Source organism: Saccopteryx leptura, chromosome 2 (assembly GCF_036850995.1).
Source record: "Saccopteryx leptura isolate mSacLep1 chromosome 2, mSacLep1_pri_phased_curated, whole genome shotgun sequence".
Classification (NCBI taxonomy): domain Eukaryota; kingdom Metazoa; phylum Chordata; class Mammalia; order Chiroptera; family Emballonuridae; genus Saccopteryx; species Saccopteryx leptura.
This window is the reverse complement of record NC_089504.1, coordinates 348,819,350-348,842,692: the sequence shown is the minus strand read 5'-3', so window position 1 is coordinate 348,842,692 and position 23,343 is coordinate 348,819,350. Positions and strand designations below refer to the sequence as shown.

The 23,343-nt window shown below is 43.6% G+C and overlaps 1 protein-coding gene and 1 non-coding gene across 3 annotated transcripts in view; both read left to right on the top strand.

Annotated features, from left to right (window-relative positions):
• SKAP1 (src kinase associated phosphoprotein 1) overlaps positions 1-23,343 on the top strand; it is a 274,756-nt gene that overhangs the window by 195,618 nt on the left and 55,795 nt on the right. The window lies entirely within an intron of this gene.
• Positions 22,331-22,406, top strand: TRNAV-AAC (transfer RNA valine (anticodon AAC)). Its single transcript has one exon. It is a non-coding gene; the product is annotated as a tRNA-Val (tRNA).

The window sequence follows — 23,343 nt, the reverse complement described above, 5'->3', positions numbered from 1 at the left end:
TGGATTTCCTGCTGGAGTCTTCCTCCTGACCTGTAACACTCCTGCTGTCTCAGCTCCAGGTCTCTGATTCCAGCTGCCAGCAAATGATTTGTGATTTTGTTTAAGGATAACTATCGGTGTTAGCCTTGCTTGAGGCCACCAAACTCATTTCACTTGTGCCCTGCACCAAATTTGATCCCAAAGGTGGACAGCTTGTGTATTAACACAATGTGACACTTATTACCTTCCCCCTCTTCTGTGAAATCAGTTTATCTAAAACCATCTCGTACAAAAGACCTGCAAACACAAGCCACACACAAAGCATTCACTAATGTCGTGATAAATGTAATCAGTGCACCTATGGCTTTTCAGATGCTCCCATGCTGTGACCCTCCGTTTCACATAATGTAGCCTTTTTATTTATTTCTAATAGCTTTCCGATCAGTCAGCACCGGAGTCCTTTTTCTAACCTCAGATCATGTTCTAATAATCAGTTTTGGTGCTTTTATTGGCCTCCAAGGTAGTTTGAGCTGTTAAAATCTTTCTTTAACAAGTTTCCTTTGATAAGAGATGTTACAATGAGCTTCATATTGCTTTTACCTTTGCCTAACCTTTTCTGGATAGACACAAAATCATGGGTGACAGACCCTAGCAGCAACTTCTAACCTTGATATTAAAACTCACTTGGACATAGTATCACCTAAACCTTCTAAAAAAAAAAAAATTCCTGTTCTCATTAGGTCAGAAGAGAGAGCATGGTGTCTATACTGATCACTGCACACTATTGTATTTTATGAAAAAATTAAAATAGCCTGGTATTATGAGAACAGCATTCTTCCCACTGCTAGTTGGTTTACTTATCTTTCGGAAATTAAATGCAGGAAAGAGAATCAATAGTTTATTTGTGTACTCCATTTTCTTTATATGTGTCGTACTCTTTACCTCTCTGGCCCAGTTTATGTCCCAGAGGCGTGAGGCTGGCCAGCTGCAGCTTTGACCTGGTACCGCCACAGTGTTCACCCTCAGAGAGCACTCTGCCCGAGATCCATTCAGAAACCCCTTCTGCTCATGCTCACACCCACCTGTCTGGGAGAAGTCACTGGGAGACCCCTGAGAGGATGGGGCTCTTCTTTCTCCTTCCTGCTTGTTTGTCCCTCAGAGAAACGTAACTGATTTAGGGGTTCTGGAAATGGGTTGGATAGAGTAGAAAGGGGAAAACATCAGATCCGTGTGAAAAACTCATTCTCACCCACCCTTCTCAAACTTGGCAGGACATTTAAGTTCTGGAGTATTTCAGGTAAAGAAATAAAATCTGTGATAAAAGGTAAGCTACCTGAGATATATTTTAGGAAACCAGACCACAGTTCTTTTTTATACGCCCCCTACTTTCCACGCCAGCCACATAAAGTGCTGAAAATGGAATTTCTGCTTATTGTATTGGAAAATTCTTCAAGACTTAAATTTCTTAGAAAGTTTTAAATCTGATACTTGCAGTATTTATTGCCAACTAAAGTTAATATATGAAAAAAAAAAAAGAAAGGTCAAAATTTTCTATCTTGGCCTGACCTGTGGTGGTGCAGTGGATAGAGCACTGACCTGGAATGCTGAGATTGTTGATTTGAAACCCTGGGCTTACCTGGTCAAGGCACATATGGGAGTTGATGCTTCTTGCTCCTCCCCCTTCTCTCTCTCTCTTTCTCACTTCTTTCTAAAATGAATAAATAAAATCTTTTTTAAAATTCTATCTTAAAGATATTCGCAGTATTGAGTACTTTGTTTAAAGTCCACATAGACATATAGTTCTTAAGGCTTATCAGAAATGTGTTAGTGGCCCTGGCCGGTTGGCTCAGTGGTAGTCGGCCTGGCGTGCAGGAGTCCCAGGTTCAATTCCCGGCCAGGGCACACAGGAGAAGCACCCATCTGCTTCTCCACCCCTCCCCCTCTTCTTCCTCTCTGTCTCTCTCTTCCCCTCCCACAGCCGAGGCTCCATTGGAGCAAAGTTGGCCTGGGCACTGAGGATGGCTCTATGGCCTCTGCCTCAGGCACTAGAATGGCTCTGGTTGCAACAGAGTGACGCCCCAGATGGGCAGAGCATCGCCCCCTGGTGGGCATGCCAGGTGGATCCCAGTTGGGCACATGCGGGAGTCTGTCTGACTGTCTCTCCCCGTTTCCAACTTCAGAAAAATACAAAAAAAAAAAACAAAAAAAAAGAAATGTGTTAGTTGTTATTTCCACTTCATATGCAAGGAAGATAAGGAGTGACTTGACTGTTATCCCACTATATATCAGTGGGACATTGTTAAGGTAAAGCCGAACTTATAAACTCTCCATTTAGGAGTCTTCCCCATAAGGTTGTATTGCTTCCTATAACTCAGACAAAATCAAGTTGTTGCTGGCACCATTTTCCTCAGAGTGCCAAAGGCGGAACTGATTCCTTTTTGAGAAATGTTAAGAGTTATCCAACCATTGAGAGGTTGCCAGAACTCGGACTGCCAGGGAAAAACGTATGCCTGATGTGTCGCTAAGGTCCCCTCAGCAGGTTTCTCTCTGTGGCCGTGATGTGAACCCAGCAACTTAAAAGAAGGTCACTTCAGAAAAGAGGGCATCGCCTGACCAGGCGGTGGCACAGTGGATAGCGTGTCGGATTGGGATGCGGAAGACCCAGGTTCAAGACCCCAAGGTCACCAGCTTGAGCGCGGGCTCATCTGGCATGAGCAAAAGCCCACCAGCGTGAACCCAGGGTCGCTGGCACCAGCAAGGGGTTGCTCAGTCTGCTGAAGGCCGGCGGTCAAGGCACATATGAGAAAGCAATCAATGAACAACTAAGGTGTTGCAATGCGCAATGAAAAACTAATGATTGATGCTTCTCATCTCTCTCCATTCCTGTCTGTCTGTCCCTGTCTATCCCTCTCTCTGACTCATTCTCTGTCTCTGTAAAAAATAAATTAAATAAAATAAAATAACTTTCAAAAAAAAAAAAAAAAAGAAAAGAAAGAGGGCGTCCTGAGCCCTTACGGCATCCCTCAGACACGGCCCAGGCCAGGGATGGAACAGACAATTCTGGGAGCCCACTGTTCAAGTCGGACAAACAGGCCTGGGGGGGAAGGGCTATGTGGAGGGCTGTAGTGAGGCTCAGGGATTCCCCTGAAAGGTGAGCTGGCCCAGTTGATATGCATCCTGTCCACAGTGAAGGAAAGAGCCGTCTCCAATCAGAATCAGGGAGAGGTGGTGGGGCTGGGGCCACCTTTATCTAAACCCTGATCTCATACTGCTTCCCTGTGGAGAAGTCTCAGAACTGCAGCTTCCCTCTGTGGGCCCCTGCCTCTCACACCCGCCCAGTGTGGTCTCTGGCCTGGGCTTGGTATCATCCAAGAAAAGTGAAAAAATATATATATATATTTCTGCTGCCGTTAAGAACCTCAGCGAAAAGAATGGAAAAGCCATGAGGGAGTGGCCACGTCCCGAATCCAGAGGTGCATCTGGCTGCAGGCCGGCTGCTCCCCCTTCCCTTTTACACACTTTTACAGAAGCCCCCGCCTCCGCCTGCACGGTGGTGCTCTGCATCTGCTTTCACAGACCTATGTTCTGACTTGCACCCTTGGCAACTCCAAATAAATTGGTAAAATTGCCTAAATTTTCCCTGATTTTTTTTTTTTCACAAGAACTAAATCATAGTGCTCTGGCCAACATAGAGGTTCCCACATTCATCTTTTTATGATTGTCGTCACAACTTCCTGCTTATCCTTGGTACCCACCGAAGGGAGACAGTCATTAACAAGGATGCTCTTACCCACCTACCCAGCCACCTCTAGCCACCCTTCTTTGTAGGGAATTAGAGCATTAAAACACATGTTCGGTAGAGCCCTATAGCTGACTACCTCACTGTGATATAAAAACAGCGTCGTAGGGGCAGTGTGGTTGTTCCATTTTCCCGTTTCTTTACATTTTAGGAAGAGGGGGAAGCTCACACTTTCTTAATTAGTAAAACAGTCAGAAGCTAATGGAAAACTATGGTCATTAAATTCTGATACTTTTTTGGAGAAGGGAAGAAAAGGGCAGTAGACCCTTTGGGCTGGTGAGTGGTATTTTCCAGGGAATATCTGAGTCAGAAAGGAGAAAGGAAGTCGACAACGTAATTCACATTCCACAGAGAACCTGTGACCCTTTCTCTTCCTCTCCTCTCCACCCCTGTCGAAGGCTCCAGGGTGAAAGCTATAAGTTGAAGAGGACAAGCCATCAGCAGAGGGTAACTTATGATGAGAAATAAAAATATTTGGATTAGCTATAATACCAAGCCAGTGATATTTACAAATTATTAAACTGCCATCCTCACATCAAACGCTTTTTCTTTTATGAAATGCTAAGCTGTACTTTCAGTTTGTTTCAAACTGTCAGGTCCATTATTTGATGTTCCTCTATGTTTGTTTATCTTAATTAAGATGTTGAATCAATCATTTTTACTTTCTCTCCTCGAGAGCAGCAGCCGGCTCAGAGGCAGAACGAGGGCTGGCCACCCTTGAGCGCTGCGCAGGTGCTGAGCTCGTTTGTTCACAGAAGGATAAAAACACACATTTGTTCTCCAGCTTGTGTGGACAGACTGACAGATTTTTGATTGAGAGCGGGGGGGGGGCTGTCCTTCTGTGGTGAGAAATGACATTTCTATCTAGAACAAGGAAAAGCAGTAGCAAATTTTATTCCCGTTTTGGAGGCGATTTTCTTCTACAACATGACGACAACTCACCAGGGGGTGGAGAACACCGAGGCAGGTTGAAAACAGGAGGCAGAATGTGACGTCCCGGATCAAGCACGAAGCAGGAAATGAAACGCTCTGAACCCCCGCCAATGAATATGACAACTGTTCTTGCCACTGTAGCTCTCTTTTTCCATTCCTGATGTCACAGTTCAATGTCCATACTTCTGGGTCATAGTCTCCTGAAAGGAAGATGGCTGATTGTTGGAGGGACCACTTCATATCCAAATTACTTTGTGTTCCTCTTTGTATAGAGATACTCCCGGTCCATCAATTCTGCCTACGGGCCTTTTCAGGGGTTTTCCAGCAGTACAGACACCTCCTCTTTCCTAGTTGGTCCCCTTCTGAGAAGCATGCATTCTTTTTTTCCCCCATTGATTGAAGGGTTAGGGGGAAGAGACAGAGAGAAAGAAGCATCAACTGTTTGTTCAACTTAGTTGTTCTATTTAGTTATGTACTCATTGAGTGCTTCTGGTACATGTCCTGACCAGGGATTGAACCTGCAACCTCAGTGCTCCAGTACGATGCTTTATCCACTGAAGCACCAAGCCAAGGCCAGAAGCATGCATTCTTTCTGAACAGCTAGCCAGAGATAGAGAAGAAATTACCTAGACATGGAACAAACCTTTACTCTGCATACCAATCAGTCTATCTATGGATAAAACCTATGACCTTGGTCTCATTATTACTGACACATCTGTGACCCTAGAGTTATGCCCTTGGAGTCAGGAGAAAGTATACCTTTTCATTGATCAGAATCTTTTTCTAAGCACAGCTAAACATCTACTTATTTGTGTGAAATAAGTATTAGCATTCCTCCTACTTAGGCTGGTGAGGACTAGCAGCTCGTATGGAAGTCCATGGTCCAGTGGGCTGTTCTGCTCCTGACGGGCCCGAAGCTGACTCTGGGGGCTCAGGCAAGAAGGCTCACATGCCAGACCTTTATCAAGGCAAGAGGTGGACTTCTGAATCACATAATTTCAAGAGGAAACAAGCTTTCAAGAGACAAATCAAGCACTTCATTTATTTGAGGCCTCTGTTATGACTCCTGGGCCTCAGATAACTACTTTTAGCAGATTCTCACTCTTCATTAGTGGAAAACACGTTCCTCTAATCACCACGAATTACCCAACACCTGGAATTAAGCAGTCTTCTCTTACCACACTCATTTGCTTTCTTTCCGGGGGGATTTTAGGTTCATAAGGTGACCGCCAGTGCTTGTGTAGCTGTGTCCACAATCCCTGGCGTGGCTGAGACAGCTAGCTAGCCTCGAGTATGCACTCTTCCCTTCTGTATTTTTAGATGGGCTCATGGCTGCCCAGAACAACTCTCTGCCTCTTTACCTCCCTGACAAATAGATTTAGCCATGTGATTTAAGTTCTGGCCAGTGGAATGTAAAAGGGAGGTGTCAACTTCTAGGGTCACATACAAGTGTCCTTAAGCTGATGGAAGGAGGGTGATGCTGTGTTCCTTGCCCCTTTCCTCCATCCTGCTGACTGGAGCTGGAGCCAGCTTGGACCCTGAGGAAGAAACCACATGCTAAAGATGGTGGAGGCAAGAAAGAGCCTGAGCTCATGGAGTGTCCTCCCATCCCCATACTGCCTCCCTCCCTCTTTCTTATACATGAGAGAGAAAATATCTTCTGTTTTGTTAAGGCCTCTATTATTTGGGGTTTCCTCTCAGACTGGCTGAACTAATCCTGACTTACCTGATAAGCATGTCCTTAGAAGGAAAACCAAGGACAAGCCGAGCAGGGTGAAGCCTTAGCGAGGCAACTATAAAGAATGGGATAGGAAAACAGTCTACAATGGGTCGGAAACCTATGGCTCATGAGCCAGATGTGGCTCTTTTGATGGCTGCATCTGGCTCGCAGACAAATCTTTAATAAAAAAATAATAATAACGTTAAAAATATAAAACATTCTCGTGTATTACAATCCATTCATTTCCTACAACTCATGTTCATGGTTGCGGGTGGCTGGAGCCAATCACAGCTGTCCTCTGGGACAACACCAAATTTTTATTGGATAATGCTTAATGTACACGGGTCGTTGTATGGCTCTCACGAAATTACATTTTAAAATATGTGGCATTCGTGGCTCTCTCAGCCAAAAAGGTTCCCGATGCCTGGTCTACAATAGTGAAAAGACTACATTTGAAATGATGAAATAAACCTAAGTTATATGAGCATAGATAATAATTCCCCTGGCATTTCTTAAATGATGTTATGTAAAAGTTCTAACTTTCATAAATTGATGTTGTTTCTCCAAATCTTGGTAATAATGCTCCTGGGTAGTTTGTCAAAACTGTGATGTAGACAAGTGGTCTTGGTTCTTTTCCAGGTCACCTTTGGTTACTTTTGCCATGGCACTTGCTTGCCTCTTACCACCTGTTCTGGTACTCAGTATCCAGGACCCCTCTACCTGGGGATTCACCTCACCAAAGCCCACCAGCAAGCCATCTGTTTGACAAGGACCTAATATGCAAATTCACTCCGAAGGGTTGTGATTTTCAGTCCTGGCTGAGCATCAGAGCATCATAGAGCTTTGTAAGAAATAAACTTAGCTCCCCTCCCACAGGATCCTGATTCAGCCTATCTAGGGCTCAGCCCAGGTATCTACATTTTTTGAGAGGTTGGCAGGTGATTCTAATGTGCAGCCAAGGTTAGAGCCACTGCTCTAATGTGCTAGTAGTGACTGGTGATGGCTCAGTGAGGTATCTTCAACCACATACACCTCATGGTGAAAAGTCACCGTTGGACACACTTCTATCAGTTGTCTTCACTCAGTGGCCTACTGCATCATTACAAATGGCTGTGCCCTGTCCCTGAGACAGCTTGAATGTTGTGACCCCCTCTCCCAACAACCTGTGATGCACCTGTCTGTTACCACCCTGTGGATGACAATGCCTCACTTTGATGTACAAACTCCCCCAAAGGCATTTGTACTTCAACAGGAAAAAATGCTTTAATTTAAGGGAATGGACTCCTCCTCCTGGTAAAATTTCAGGAATTAAGGAAATCAGTTGAGATGATATTTTGGAAGAGGGATCCTTTCCAGTTTCCACATACTATTTAAGCAGCACCAAGTCTACCTGGTTTTAGAAGATGAGGCTTCTGGGGGTGAGGGGAGACAAACTTCTGCCTTCATTTTTTCTCATGTGCTATTGGGATATCCTTCAGTCCATACTTTCTCCTCCCCCCCTGGAAAAGCGATGTCATTCATCCCTAATTCTGCCAGAGTTAGAAAGCAAGAGAGCTTGTGTTAACAGAGCACATTACACTCTTCTAAAGACCCTTTCCTGCCTGGAATATGATCTTAGGACACAGAGCAGAGGGTCATTTAGAGATCAGTCCTCTATTATAGCACAGAAATAAGCGGCCTAATCAATATCCTCATACATCTAGTCATCTTTTACAAACCTGGCGTATAATTAAGATTCTACATTGTCTTAGGTAATCCTTAATATTTCACTGGCTTTTCTTCTCAAGTGTTTAAACTGTTTCTTCTTATTTTTATCCTCTCATTCCAGATTCTGTAAAACCTATTTCATAGTGCTATTTTAAAAATCGAACTATATAAGAGGTTTGAAAAATGCTCTAAAATTTTCAAAGCTCTATATAAATGTCTAGTAATATTTCTATAATGGGGAATATATTCTTTGTATAGCAGTACTTCAAGTCTTTGATGGAGAGAGGAGGGGGAAAGATTGAGAGATCCCAAGAGATTAAAGCTAACTCCTTAGTTTGGCTCCTGCCTTGTCCACTTAACTGAGAGACTTGAGCAGGGCATTTTAATTCTCCATCAAGAGAAAAATGATCATTTTCTTACTGCAGATAATTATTCTTATTATAGAGGTGGTGCTCAGGATTAATGAATCAAAGTGTATTAGAAGATTTAAGAGTCCATAGATTTTTTTGAGGGGGGGCAGACAGGGACAGACAGGAAGGGAGAGAGATGAGAAGTATCAATTCTTCGTTGTGGCTCCTTAGCTTTTCTTTTCTTTTTCTTTCTTTTTTTTTTTTTTTGTATTTTTCTGAAGCTGGAAACGGGGAGAGACAGTCAGACAGACTCCCGCATGCGCCCGACCAGGATCCACCCGGCACGCCCACCAGGGGCGACGCTCTGCCCACCAGGGGGCGATGCTCTGCCCCTCCGGGGTGTCACTCTGCCGTGACCAGAGCCACTCTAGCGCCTGGGGCAGAGACCAAGGAGCCATCCCCAGCGCCCGGGCCATCTTTGCTCCAATGGAGCCTTGGCTGCGGGAGGGGAAGAGAGAGACAGAGAGGAAGGAGGGAGGGGGGTGGAGAAACAAATGGGCGCCTCTCCCATGTGCCCTGGCCGGGAATCGAACCCGGGTCCCCCGCACGCCAGGCCGACGCTCTACCGCTGAGCCAACCGGCCAGGGCTCCTTAGCTTTTCATTGATTGCTTTCTCATATGTACCTTGACGGGGTGGGGGTGGTGGGGAGTTCCAGTTAAACCAGTGATTTCTTGCTCAAGCCATCGACCATGGGGTCCTCAGTGTCCCAGGCCATTGCTCTATTCACCACCTGGTCAGACAAAGGAGTTCATAGATATAAAAATTCCTGTAGAGAGAATCTGGAAGGAAGGTTTGGATTCGACCCAAAATCACGGTGATGAACTGGAAATGGAACCCTGGCACCTAGGCATGTCATCCTCAGTTCCGATGATGAGCACACTTCCTCTGCTGAGTAGGATAAAAGAAAGAGTGTCTGTTTTTCCCCATTACAGAAACACCTTAAATTGTCTATGGAGATTTTTTTAACCACTGCAGATTTATTACCCTGGAAATAGGATTTGTAATTGAGTTGTTCTCCCACCTTTGTTGGCCTTTACTATTCTCAGGAAACAGGCCGAGAAATCATTGAAATATTAACATGACAGTAGGCTAAGTGCCACCTCCTCTAATTGTTTATTTTCTTTCCAAAGTGACAAGAAGTTGTTGGAGTTTCATACTTCATTTTATATACAAATTGAGGTCCTGGGGGAGAATATCCTTCATGTGAACAGCTCTCCCAGTTACAGGAGAAAACTGAGTAACAGCAAAACCCTCAGGGACATCATTTAATATTTCCAGCATTTCACATGAGCTTCCGACCAGAGGGTCTCCAAGGGGGAAAAGCTGATTTATACATTCAGTCGTTAGACAATGTAAAGGTGGGGTCAGGCATAGGCATCCTTCATTCCTTATCCCAGTACTCACAGGTCCCTTGGGCAAGGTGGAATCAAAGCATTTCAAATGGTAGAGGTCACAGGAGTGACACCATAAGAGGTAAGAGAGCACAGCCTCCTTCTTCTACCAGTGGGTCTGACACCCATATATCTTCATATTGCCCTGGCTTCCACTTGAAAAATTACATGCAGTTGGTTTTACTTTCCCTTCCCTTCCTATTCTTAAAACACGATTTCCACCCCTAAACTAAAGTGTAATTTATGTCAAAAATAATGATTATATGTTTCTGATTATTTTTGTAAAAGGCAAAACCTTTAACATAAATGCAGGACAACAGGTGTCTTGTTTTATGGCCTAGTACCTTTCCAACCCTATAAATTAAAATCATGTCTTGTGCTTTCTGTGTCTTCGCACTGGTCTGAAGTTGTCTTTCTCAGACATCCTAGGAATTCTGTGCTGTCTGGCACAATACCTCCTACACGGTAGATTCCAAATAAATTTTTTTCCGATATGGTTTAATCTTCAGGTACTTTATCCAATTCTGTTCATGCTCAGTGGTACAATACTGTATTGTAAATTGCAACCCAAGTTTAACCTGGTCTTCCAACCCCAAATTTCATAATGAGCTTATTGCGTACCCTTTGTTACTTGTGAAGTAAAACATCTCCAGTGGAAAGAGTCCTCCTCTTCTTGTGGATGTAGGAAGAGTTAAACCTTTGCTAAAACAAAGTACAACATTGCACATGAGTCTTAAAATTGCACAATGACTATAGATTATTAAATTATTCTTAAAACAACACCTAATTCAAATATGGCTTTGTGTCAGTTTTCTTAATTAAAATGTTTCTCTTTTTTCTACACTGATTTCTCCTTTTCTGGATTCCTTTGCTACCCTTCACATCAAGCTTAGAAATTTTGTATATTCAGTCACTCAGAATGGGCATCATTCTGTAATATGGAGACATGTGGCTTTGTTGTAAAATAGTTGTAAAACTATACTTCTTCCGCTTTCTAATACTTTGTTTTTGTCAAAATAATATATATAGTTTTTAAAAGTCAAATAGTACTACAAGCAGCATCACTTCCCAATACCAGAGTACTGCCCTCCAGGGGCAACCCCTTTCAATTCTTTCAGCAATTCTGGTGTGTACTTCCTATTTCTAAATAATACTATTATACAGATTTTCTTAATTTATCAATTTCAGACATTATCTATTGATTTCATATAATGGCAGAGGAGGATTTAATACTCTTATCTCATCCCAATCCTCATTTCTCCTCAACATGATTATATAATAATTTTTAGTTAGTTTCATGTTAGGGCTTACATGATTTTAACTATGTAAACTGTATTTACTGCCAACCCTTATAAACTTCTATAATCAAATTTTATTTCCTGGTGGTTTTTTTTTTTTTTCTCAAGTTGGCAAATGCCGTGGCTTTTTCATTTGATTAGTTTTCTAAGTCACCATCTCTAATTCTTCCCAAACTTTGCAGCAGCATTATAACAGTTCTCTCTTAGACTATTATTTTCCATATGGTCAAACATAGTAAATGATCTGGCAGTTCCATTTTGTTCTTGGAGCAGCTCTCCTGGAGATCTCTGTCCTCCTGCCCATTCTGGGCACGCTGCTCTGGAGGCCAGCTGACGCCCTGGACTTCCCTGTATCTCTTTCCTTTGTCGGAGTCGCACCTGGATCCACCCCCCTCTTTCTGGGTGGACTCCCTGGTTTTGGTGGCACACGTCCTCTGATGGCCTCCTGAGAAAGGCTGACGAGGAGGTAAATTTCTTAAGACTGCATGTCTGAAAACTCTTTATGCTACCTTCCCACTTGATTGATAGTGTAAAAATGCTAATGGAAATCATTTTCCCTTAGAATTTGGAAAGTTCTGCTTCATTGGCTTCCAGCTTCTTGATTCTTTGTGTATGACCCATTTTTTTCCCCTGATTCAGAAGCTTTTTGAGCTTCTCATTATCTATTGGGTTCTGAAATTTCACAGTGATTACAAAGGTGTGAGTCACTTTTCATTCATGTGCTGGGTGTATAGAGGGCCTTTTCAATCAGAAGACTTATATCCCTCATTTTGAGAAATTGTATTGTTTCTTTCAGCATTTCCTTCCCTTTATTTTCTGTATGTCAATATTTTTATCTCTTCTGCTTTGTGTTTTCTTTTTCTTGATCTTTTTGCCCTGGTTCTTTAAAATTGCCTCAATTATATCTTCCAACTCACCTATTGATTTTGGTTTTAGTTTTGGCTATCATATATTTAATTTCCAACTGTCTTTTCTTGTCCTCTGACTGTTCCTTTATAAGCATCTTATTTTGTGGATATAGTGTTTTCTCATTTCTCTGGGGATACTAATGATGGCTTGTTTGTTTGGTTTGGTTTTTAATTTTCTTTCTGCTATGTTTTGGTCTTTGTCTTTCATGTTGAAAGCTTTTCTGCAAATGTCTGGTAGTCTCTAGGACCTGCTTATATTTAAAAGTAAGGCACTAAAATATACCTAGATTGAAACTTTTGTGTGCCAAGATGGAGCACATCAACTCCTGGGCTTCACTTTAGAAAGCCTAAAGTTAAGAATGATGGTGGAGCGGGGGGGCTGGCCAGTTGGCTCAGCGCTAGAGCATCAGCCCAGCATGTGGAAGTTCTAGGTTCAATTCCTGGTCAGGGCACACAGGAGAAGTGACCATCTGCTTCTGCACCCTGCCCCTCACTTGTCCTCCTACAGCCATGGCTCAAATGATTCGAGCAAGTTGAGCCGGGGCTCTGAGGATGGCTCCATGGCCTTGCCTCAGGCACTAAAATAGCTCAGTTGCCAAGCAATGGAGCAGTGGCCCCAGATGGGCAGAGCATGGCCCGGTAGGGGGCTTGCCAGGTGGATCCCAGTCAGGGCACATGCTGGAACCTATCTGTCTGCCTCCCTGCCTCTCACTTAATTTATTTTATTTTATTTTATTTTATTTACAGAGACAGAGAGAGAGTCAGAGTAAGGGATAGACAGAGACAGACAGGAACAGAGAGATGAGAAGCATCAATCATTAGTTTTTCGTTGCGCATTGCGACACCTTAGTTGTTCATTGATTGCTTTCTCATATGTGCCTTGACTGCGGGCCTTCAGCAGACCGAGTAACCCATTGCTTGAGCTAGCGACTGTTGGTCCAAGCTGGTTAGCTTTTGCTCAAACCAGATGAGCTGCGCTCAAGCTGGCAACCTCGGGGTCTCGAACCTGGGTCCTCAGCATCCCAGTCCGACGCTCTATCCACTGCGCCACCGCCTGGTCAGGCCTCTCACTTAATTTAAAAAAAAAAAAAAAAAAAAAGGATTAGTATCTGTAAGTCTTTTCTCTGAGGCCATTCATTTTTTCCAAAGAAGGATCCATGAATCTCCTGGTGGTGTCATTATACACGACTACTGGGGTCCTTATAACTGAGCATAAAAGGAGGCTAGGGTCCTCAGGGTTCAGGACGTAGACTGTTATTTAATTCACCCGTTTCAGGATTCTTCTCACTCTGCACTTGGCTATGTGTCTGAAGGTTTGAGACCTCCCTAGTTCAGTTTCCCTACATAAATTAAACTCCCCTGTGCCAGGGCTAGAGAAAGATTGTTATCTAACTATGGGGGGAAGTAATATTATGCTGACCTAGAGACAGAAGACTCTATTTCTCTTCTCAACTCTGCAACAAATTAGTCACATTACCTTGGGTGATGTTACATAATGACATCATTGAGTGAGTCACATAATGCATCATTGGGTGAGTCACATATTCTAGCTGGTTGGGCTTTAGTTTCCCCAACTGCAAAATGAGCAGCTGGGTCTTGCTTCATCACTGCTGGAGAGTCCTGAAAGCTCTCATCTAAGAGTACTTTATTAAGGCACCTTATGGAGATGCTAAAATAAGGGATAAAATAATATTTAGAAGAATGTCCTTGACAAGTATTACTACCTTCTTAAATTATGCTCCATTTTAGCAGTTGCTCATACATATGGAAATCTTAGCTTCGGCAAGGTAGGACATGCAGTTCAGACTCTGCAGCAGAGCCTCTCTCCATCCCTCCTTTGACATGTCCTGCACAGCCTTGCCCAGGAGGGGCCCAGCAATTCCCCCCAGCAGATGGGGCTAAACATTCCTGTGAACCTCAGACAGGAGGATCCCCCAGGTGCCTGCCTCCTCCCTGGCAATGCCAAAGATCAGATCCCACTCAGGGCTGACTTCCTAGACAACTCCCAGGCTCCATCTGTCAGTACTGGTACTAAGATCCATGAAGTTTGCGCAAAGAAATCTAGGGGGGGAGAAAACATTTTTTTACCTTGACTTTACATTATGGTTACGACTATAACATTATTCATTATAGAAAATGTTTGTATAACATCGTTTAGCCAAAAAAGGACTGGGTATGAAGCTTTTAAACATAACTGAGTTTATGTCTGCTTCTTTTTTTCCAGCTGTATGGGAAAGTCCCTTACCCTTGCTGAGCCTCAGTTTCAACTTCCAAAGGCTAGAGCAGGGGTCGGGAACCTATGGCTCGCGAGCCAGATGTGGCTCTTTTGATGGCTGCATCTGGCTTGCAGACAAATCTTTAATAAAAATAATAATAATAACGTTAAAAATATAAAACATTCTCATGTATTACAATCCATTCATTTCCTACCGCTCATGTTCATGGTTGCGGGTGGCTGGAGCCAATCACAGCTGTCCTCTGGGACAACACCAAATTTTTATTGGGTAATGCGTAATGTACACAGGTCGTTGTATGGCTCTCACGGAATTACATTTTAAAATATGTGGCGTTCATGGCTCTCTCAGCCAAAAAGTTTCTCGACTCCTGGGCTAGACTGTTGAGGCCTTTCTGTCTGTACCAGCATCACAGAGGTGCTATATAGGAAAGCATTTTACAAACTCTTACTAAAGTGCTATCCAGTGTAAAGTATTACTATTATCATTGTTACTATTCTATTTGGTCAGGGAAGCCTGAATTTCATGCTGCCTCTCCTCTCTGCTTTGTAACACCCAGCCAATTCCACAATGAGTTGGCTTTCCAGAAAGACTTTCATTCATTTTTTTTCCTCTAAAACAAATGAATCCGGAACCAATCTACCTTAGCCATCCAATATGTGCAGCCTCTTTTGTTCATGAACAACCTTAGGGTAATAAACTGGTCTGCCCTGGTGACAGAGAAATACGTTGGAAGGAAATGGATTTCCATCTCGGGCTTCAAAGGTGCTATACCAAACAATAACAAGGGAAAAATTATTCAGCTAAACATACCTGACGTGCATTGGCATCCAATATGCCACCGTCCTCACCAGGCATTATTACTTATATACCTGCCACTGAGAAGGGCTGCTCGGAAGAGCTACTCTGCTTTTATCAGACATACATTTTAGGGACTTTTAAACAAACTTATATAGAAATACAGAGCTGCATGTCTTCTAAACTTTGCTATTTCATCTGTCTGTACCAAGCACCATGAAGCAGAATGAATGTGCCTTCAGCTTTCTACAGCCCTGGAAAATGAACCAGTCCACTTAACAATAAATGGTGGTTGGTTCAAACACACATGACTGGTCTAGTGAAGAAGAAAAGAAAGTTGAGCTTAATGAAGTCCAGTGTCTGTGTCCCTGTGCACGGACAGGAAAGGACGAGTGTTTTATAACTGTTTATTGGAGTTAATGGTAATAAATTCCTCACTTGTGATGCATTAACTTTAATGTTTTCATTACTTGGTGATTTAGGTTTTCCCTTTTCACATTGTAAATCATGTTGTCCCAGTAGCAGAGCAGGTCGAGTGCCTGCCATAATGTTCATAATGCTCAGTGGGGAAAAGACCGTTCTCTCTCCCTCTCCAGCACCATCTGACAGTAGACATTTTGCCTCCTCTGATTTGCTACTTTCTAAATAAGCAATAAGGACAGACAGACAGATGCATCTGACAGTAGCCTAGCAGAATATGACAGGGCCTAATTCAGATCTTAGGGAAGGATGGTCTCCATAGTAACTTTGCAAGTGTATTTGGTACTGAAGTTTTTTTCTTTTTCTTTTTTTTTTTGTTTGCTGAGTGAGAGCCCTTGGTTAATGAGCTGTGCAAATAGATATTGAGATTTAGTGTTTTTATTTTGCAATTACAGACTCGATTTGGTTGGAAACTTTTGGGTCTAGAAGCATCACCCTCATTTTCCCCCTCTCTAATTTCTTTCCTTGCAAAGTTCAACTTACTTCTAACTTGCTTGAGTTTTGTTGGATGAAATGGAAGAATGAGGATTTTAAATCTCCAATGTGTAACTTAAAAGAAGGTGATTTTTGCCCTGAGGTTCCGTGTCTCCATGCCTTCATTTTCCTGTCTCCGATTCCGTACTGCTGGACAGTGACACCCAGGGGGCTGGCTGGGGGTGAGGTCCGCTGTGGGAGTGGCACTTTGTCCAGTAGAGCAGTGGTCCCCAACCTTTTTTGGGCCAAGGAACGGTTTAATGTCAGAAAATATTTTCACGGACCGGCCTTTAGGATGGGACGGATAAATGCACAAAATAAAATTATGCGACCGGGTAAAAACTGTGGTATTTTTAAATATAATTGTTGAACTTACTAGACAAGCGTCAAGAGTGAGTCTTAAACAGATGTAACAGAGGGAATCTGATCATTTTTTAAAAATAAAACATCGTTCAGACTTAAATATAAATAAAACAGAAATAATGTAAGTTATTTGTTCTTTCTCTGCGGACCGATACCAAATGGCCCACGGACCAGTACCAGTCCACGGCCCGGGGGTTGGGGACCACTGCAGTAGATGACACATACCAGTTCAAAGCCACATTGCTAAGATCACTGCATTCCCATCAGGTTCTTCCTGATGGGGTGTGAGAGTTCTCATTAGATCCTGAAATACCCCCAGAGAATCAACATCATTAGTTCCCAGTCTCTTATTTATTTTCTGCTTTGTTTGCTTTAAAACTTTTTTTGTTTTGTTTTGGGTGTTTTTGTTGTTGTGGGGGTTTTTGGTTTTTTGTGTTTTCTTTTTTGATGCAGTACTCTGATGATATCTGAATATCATTAACTAGAGAGACAGGAAGAAGACAAAATTATTATCATTCTCTTCCTCCTTGAAACCTTTTGATTTGGAGAGTAACCGAAAGAGGCCCTAGGGTTCTAGCATACTAACCATGTAGTCTCCACTGTCAACACTACTGAGTGCTCGCACATGCACTGGACATTGGGGTATAAGATAGCAAAGTGTACGTGTGGAAGTTCAGAAAGAATAATAGCCCATTTCAGGGAAATAAAAGAATGAGACTGGGGAGACACTGAAAGAAGAGGCCAAGTTCTCAGCCGCTCAAGGTCTAGAGCTCAGAAATTGCTATTGACAGCTATTTTCTGAAGAGTATTTAGTTATTCGTTTGGGTTGTCAGAGTTTGGCTCAGTCCTTTGTTCATTTATGGCTTCCTCTGAACCCCATCCTTTGATTCTTTCCTGAGGACGGATCAAGTCTGAGGTGAATAGAACTAGTGTCTCATTAAGGCTGTGAAATGAAATTTAGTTCTATCCAATTGGGTCTCCTAGTACTTTTTTCCTAAATTTCCCCCCCAAAATCTTCTTTGCCATCTTCCTATCATTCTCAGTACTGTTATTCATCCTGATTTCTGTACTCCCCATTGTCCTTGCTCTCTGGGCTAAAGCTTTTTTCCTTTCTTGCCCTCTTTAAAATTTCTTATTTCACATTACCAGTCTCGAGATTAAAATAGTGAATAGACAGCAGAACAAAATTTATTGTTTGTGGCTCGGGTGAAAATGATTTATCTAACAAATATTCACTCCCATATTGCCTTCTCAGATCACAAATCCCAGTAGGCTAGAAGTGGTTTCGGCTCAGTTTAACAAACATTTATCAGGCACCTACTATGTGTATAATGCCTCTGGGGATACAAAGAGAAACAGGTATACAAATAATGAATTGCACTGCCCTCTCTGAAAGGGGCCAGATTTCCCAACTGCAGCTTTTCTTTAGGCTTCAAGAAACTAAAATAATTAGCACTAAACTCCTTAAAGTTTACTGTGTATATTTTAGGGAAGAATTCTTCTTACTCCCACATCAATACAGTAATTATTTAAAATTCAGCACTACTTCAGTGAGTCTCAGCTGTTCACATGTTCCATCCAGTCCTCCTAAATCTGTTTCTTACTCTCCTTACCTAGACAGTTATGGTGCAAACACGGGCCATCTCCCTCGAAGCACAGCTGTATTGGATTCTTCCCTATGAGGTTTTGTTCACTTTTGTCCATAGTGCCATGTCTCTTCTTATAAATGCAAGAAACTAGTATTATCTTCCCTCCCATTTCTAGGCTATGCCCCTTGCTTCCTTCTATCCAGACCCACAGCCACATTCCTTTTCCCAGGAATAACAATTTTCTATTTCTTCGTTCAAGTCTTCTTGCATCCTTACATAGCATCTAAGGTCTTATGTAAACCTAAGCAAAGAGGCAACAATGGAGAGTATTGGGGAAAGGGTGTAGGTTCCCTGGGAGCCAAGACGGTGCTATTATATTGCCTTATAGAAAGGAATACTAGAGCACAGAAGAGAGAGAATATAATTCTGCATGGGGAAAGCAGAGAGATTTTCAGAGAGAACGTGACATTTGAATTGAGGCTTAAAGGAGCACTGCGTACTCAGGAAATGGAGATGGAGAAAGAGAAACTCTTAAACCAGGGAAACAGATGAGCGAAGGCCTGCAGTGTGGACGTACACGGCATGTTCCAGAAGGCGAAGTCCGTTACCTATTGTTGCTGGAGTGTAGGGAGCTATGAGGGTTGGGAGAAAATGAAACTGGGAGGAAGGAGGAAACCAAATATAAAAGTCTTTGTGTGCTAGAGTTTGGGTTTCATCCTAGAAGTAATGGAGAGCCACGAAAGGCTTTAAACAGGAATGTGGCATGACCACATCTACGTTTCAGAAAGATGATCTCTGGCCACAGTACGGTGGATAGGTTGAAGGTAAACCAGTTAAAAGGTGATTTCAAACCCTGGCAAGGCTCTTTTCTTTTTCTTTCCTTTTCTCTGTGTTCTTACCACAGTCCAGTGGTGTAATAAATAGCTTTGAAAATGACATTTCATCATTTACTTTTAAAGATATGCTCTCAAGTGACACATGGATTATGGTGATCTGCCTCAAGACGAGGGAGGAATACTGTGACCCTTCAAAGTGTGTGAAAAGACAATTTAGCATTTAAGTCCTCTCCTCCTCCTTTTTAGAATCATGAGGCCATTTGCAGCATTCTTTGCTGCCTGGATTTGTACCAGAATTCTCACTTTTACTGTTGCCACTTGCTGTGGTTTGGCTGCTAAAGAGACTTTATGCAGTTTAGGTGTTTGAGGCTTTATATTAAGGATGGATTTCCAGGTTAAAAATAGAGCTGAGGATGCTGGGTTACAGAGAGGTGAACTGATAAAATCAGAAGACACAGAGGTTTCCTGGATTGAAACAATTTGTGTGTAGATTACATGAATTCTCAGCCTTTTCCCCACCTTAATACATGTCCACTGGTATTCATATGCTTAGCCTAACTCACATCCATGAAGCATCCACAGTTTTGAAGAAACACAGTTTTTTTCAAGGAAATAAAGCACTATGGGAATTCTTCTCTCTTTCTCTCTCTCTGAATTTAATGAGTTTACATTAAAAAATAAATTATTTTAGCCTGACTAGTGGTGGCACAATGGATAGAGAGTGTCTACCAAAACCCCAAGGTTCCTGGCTTGAGCACAGACTCATCAGCTTAAGCACAGGATCATTGACATGATCCTATGGTCGCTGGCTTGAAGCCCAAGGTCTTCGGCTTGAGCAAAGGATCACTGATTGGGCTAGAGCCCCCCAGTCAAGGCACATATGAGAAGCAATCAATGAACAACTAAAGTGATGCAACTACAAGTTGATGCTTTTCATCTCTCTCCCTTCCTATTTCTCTCTCTCTCTCTCTCTCTTGCATGCACATGCTAAATAAATAAATAAAGTCTTTTTTTTTTTTTTTGTATTTTTTTTTTCTGAAGCTGGAAACGGGGAGAGACAGGCAGACTCCCGCATGCGCCCGACCGGGATCCACCCGGCACGCCCACCAGGGGCGACGCTCTGCCCACCAGGGGGCGTCGCTCTGCTGCGACCAGAGCCACTCTAGCGCCTGGGGCAGAGGCCAAGGAGCCATCCCCAGCGCCCGGGCCATCTTTGCTCCAATGGAGTCTTGGCTGCGGGAGGGAAAGAGAGAGACAGAGAGGAAGGAGGGGGGGGTGGAGAAGCAAATGAGCGCTTCTCCTATGTGCCCTGGCCGGGAATCGAACCCGGGTCCCCCACACGCCAGGCCGACGCTCTACCGCTGAGCCAACCGGCCAGCAACCGGCCAGGGCCTAAATAAAGTCATTTTAAATAACCTTTAAAAATATATAAAGAATGAAAAAAAATTTTAACCAAATTTACATTTCTTTTTCTATAGCTTCTTACAATTCATCCCATCATATTTTATTGCAATATTCAAATGCATTTCATTACAATCATGAAATTAAACTTTATAAAGACAGTATGGTGGTTCCTCAAAAAAAATTAAGAATAGCCCTGGCCGGTTGGCTCAGCGGTAGAGCGTCGGCCTAGCGTGCGGAGGACCTGGGTTCGATTCCCGGCCAGGGCACACAGGAGAAGCGCCCATTTGCTTCTCCACCCCTCCGCCATGCTTTCCTCTCTGTCTCTCTCTTCCCCTCCCGCAGCCAAGGCTCCATTGGAGCAAAGATGGCCCGGGCGCTGGGGATGGCTCTGTGGCCTCTGCCTCAGGCGCTAGAGTGGCTCTGGTCGCAACATGGCGACGCCCAGGATGGGCAGAGCATCTTCCCCTGGAGGGCAGAGCATCGCCCCTGGTGGGCGTGCCGGGTGGATCCCGGTCGGGCGCATGCGGGAGTCTGTCTGACTGTCTCTCCCTGTTTCCAGCTTCAAAAAAAAAGAAAAAAAAAAAAAAAAAATTAAGAATAGAACTACCGTTTGACCCAACAATACCTCCACTGGGTATCTACCCGAAAAACTCAAAATCATTGGTATACAATGACACATGCACCCCCATGCTCATCACAGCATTATTCACAGTGGCCAAAATGTTGCAACAACCAGTGTCCCTCGATAGAGGATTGGATAGAAATGACTGGTATATATATACAATGGAATACTACTCAGCCATAATAATTGATGATATACTGCCATTTATGAAAGCACAGATGGAGCTTGAGAATATTATGCTAAGTAAAATAAATAAATCAGAAAAAGCTAAGAACTGTATGATTTCACACATAGGTAGGATTTAAAACTGAGATATATGGAAATAGACAAAAGTGAAGTGGTTACCGGAAGGAGGGGAGTTGGTGGCAGGGGAGTAAAGAGGGACAAATATACGGTGACAGAAAATGATACGACTTTGGATAATGGACACACGATGCAATCAACAGTTCAAATACTTCAAAGATGTTTACCTGAAACCTCTGTGTTCTTATGGACCAATGTCACCTCATTAAATTTAACTTCTAAAGAAAAAAATGTACATTGTTAATAATGAACCTCAGAGGAAACTGATTTACCTTCTGTTAAAAAGACTATGGTGTATAAGCTTTCACAATGATGTTGCTTAACCACCTTTTTTGTTTGTTTGTTTGTTTTGGGATGTTTTTTGTTTTTTTTGTACTTTTCTGAAGCTGGAAACGGGGAGACAGTCAGACAGACACCCGCACGCGCCCGACCGGGATCCACCCGGCATGCCCACCAGGGGGCGATGCTCTGCCCATCCAGGGCGTCTCTCTGTCACGACCAGAGCCATTCTAGTGCCTGAGGCAGAGGCCACGGAGCCATCCCCAGCACCCGGGCCATCTTTGCTCCAATGGAGCCTTGGCTGCAGGAGGGGAAGAGAAAGACAGAGAGGAAGGAGAGGGGGAGGGGTGGAGAAGCAGATGGGCGCTTCTCCTGTGTGCCCTGGCCGGGAATCGAACCCGGGACTTCTGCACGCCAGGCCGACGCTCTACCACTGAGCCAACCGGCCAGGGCCTTAACCACCTTTTGTCACAAGAATCATTACCAAAGTGTTGTGGCAATGAATCCACATAAGAATTAATTACTTAAAAGGTGAGATATTCCTTGTTTTAAACTTTAGCAAGTTCTTCCTTTTATATTGTTAAGAAACACTTTAATAGTTTTAAAGCAGAAGCTGTTCGAGTCTAGATAGCTAAAACTTAACCTGCTTAAGTACATTCTTTCATCTGCTATTCAATGTGTTTCTCCATGAAATTAAAGCTGTCTGATTGGTTTCTGTATCTTTGAAACTTTTAGATCCTAAGTCTGTTATTAATGATTTAGTTTTTCACCTTACATGTATTGATTGAAATTCCTTAATAAGGCCCTGGCCGGTTGGCTCAGCGGTAGAGCGTCGGCCTAACGTGCGGAGGACCCGGGTTCGATTCCCGGCCAGGGCACACAGGAGAAGCGCCCATTTGCTTCTCCACCCCTCCGCTGCGCTTTCCTCTCTGTCTCTCTCTTCCCCTCCCGCAGCCAAGGCTCCATTGGAGCAAAGATGGCCGGGGCGCTGGGGATGGCTCTGTGGCCTCTGCCTCAGGCACTAGAGTGGCTCTGGTTTCAAAATGGCGACGCCCAGGATGGGCAGAGCATCGCCCCCTGGTGGGCAGAATGTCGCCCCGGCTGGATCCCGGTCGGGCGCATGCGGGAGTCTGTCTGACTGTCTCTCCCTGTTTCCAGCTTCAGAAAAATGAAAAAAAAAAAAAAAAAAAAAAAAGAAATTCCTTAATAAGTGAAGCAAAATGACAGAAAAATGTATGGAATAAGTGTAAACTCAGGTGGATATCAAGTGGAAACACGGAAGTTAAAGAACTAACTGAAGAGTTAGTTGAACTCAACTTCCCTGTTAACATCGTGTTCAGATGAACACTACTTGCCAGACACCTCAAACTGTCATTTATTGACTGGTTCCTGAAAATTGAGGGGGGAAAAAACAAAAACTAACCCAGAAATGCAAGAAGCTGAGGGAAAACAGCAATGAACTTATTAAAGAAGGCCACAGAAAACAAATACAAAGGAGAGGGTTTGGCCCTGGTCGGTTGGCTCAGCGGTAGAGCGTCGGCCTAGCGTGCGGAGGACCTGGGTTCGATTCCCGGCCAGGGCACATGGGAGAAGCGCCCATTTGCTTCTCCACCCCTCCGCCGCGCTTTCCTCTCTGTCTCTCTCTTCCCCTCCCGCAGCCAAGGCTCCATTGGAGCAGAGATGGCCCGGGCGCTGGGCATGGCTCTGTGGCCTCTGCCTCAGGCGCTAGAGTGGCTCTGGTCGCAATATGGCCACGCCCAGGATGGGCAGAGCATCACCCCCTGGGGGGCAGAGCACCGCCCCTGGTGGGCGTGC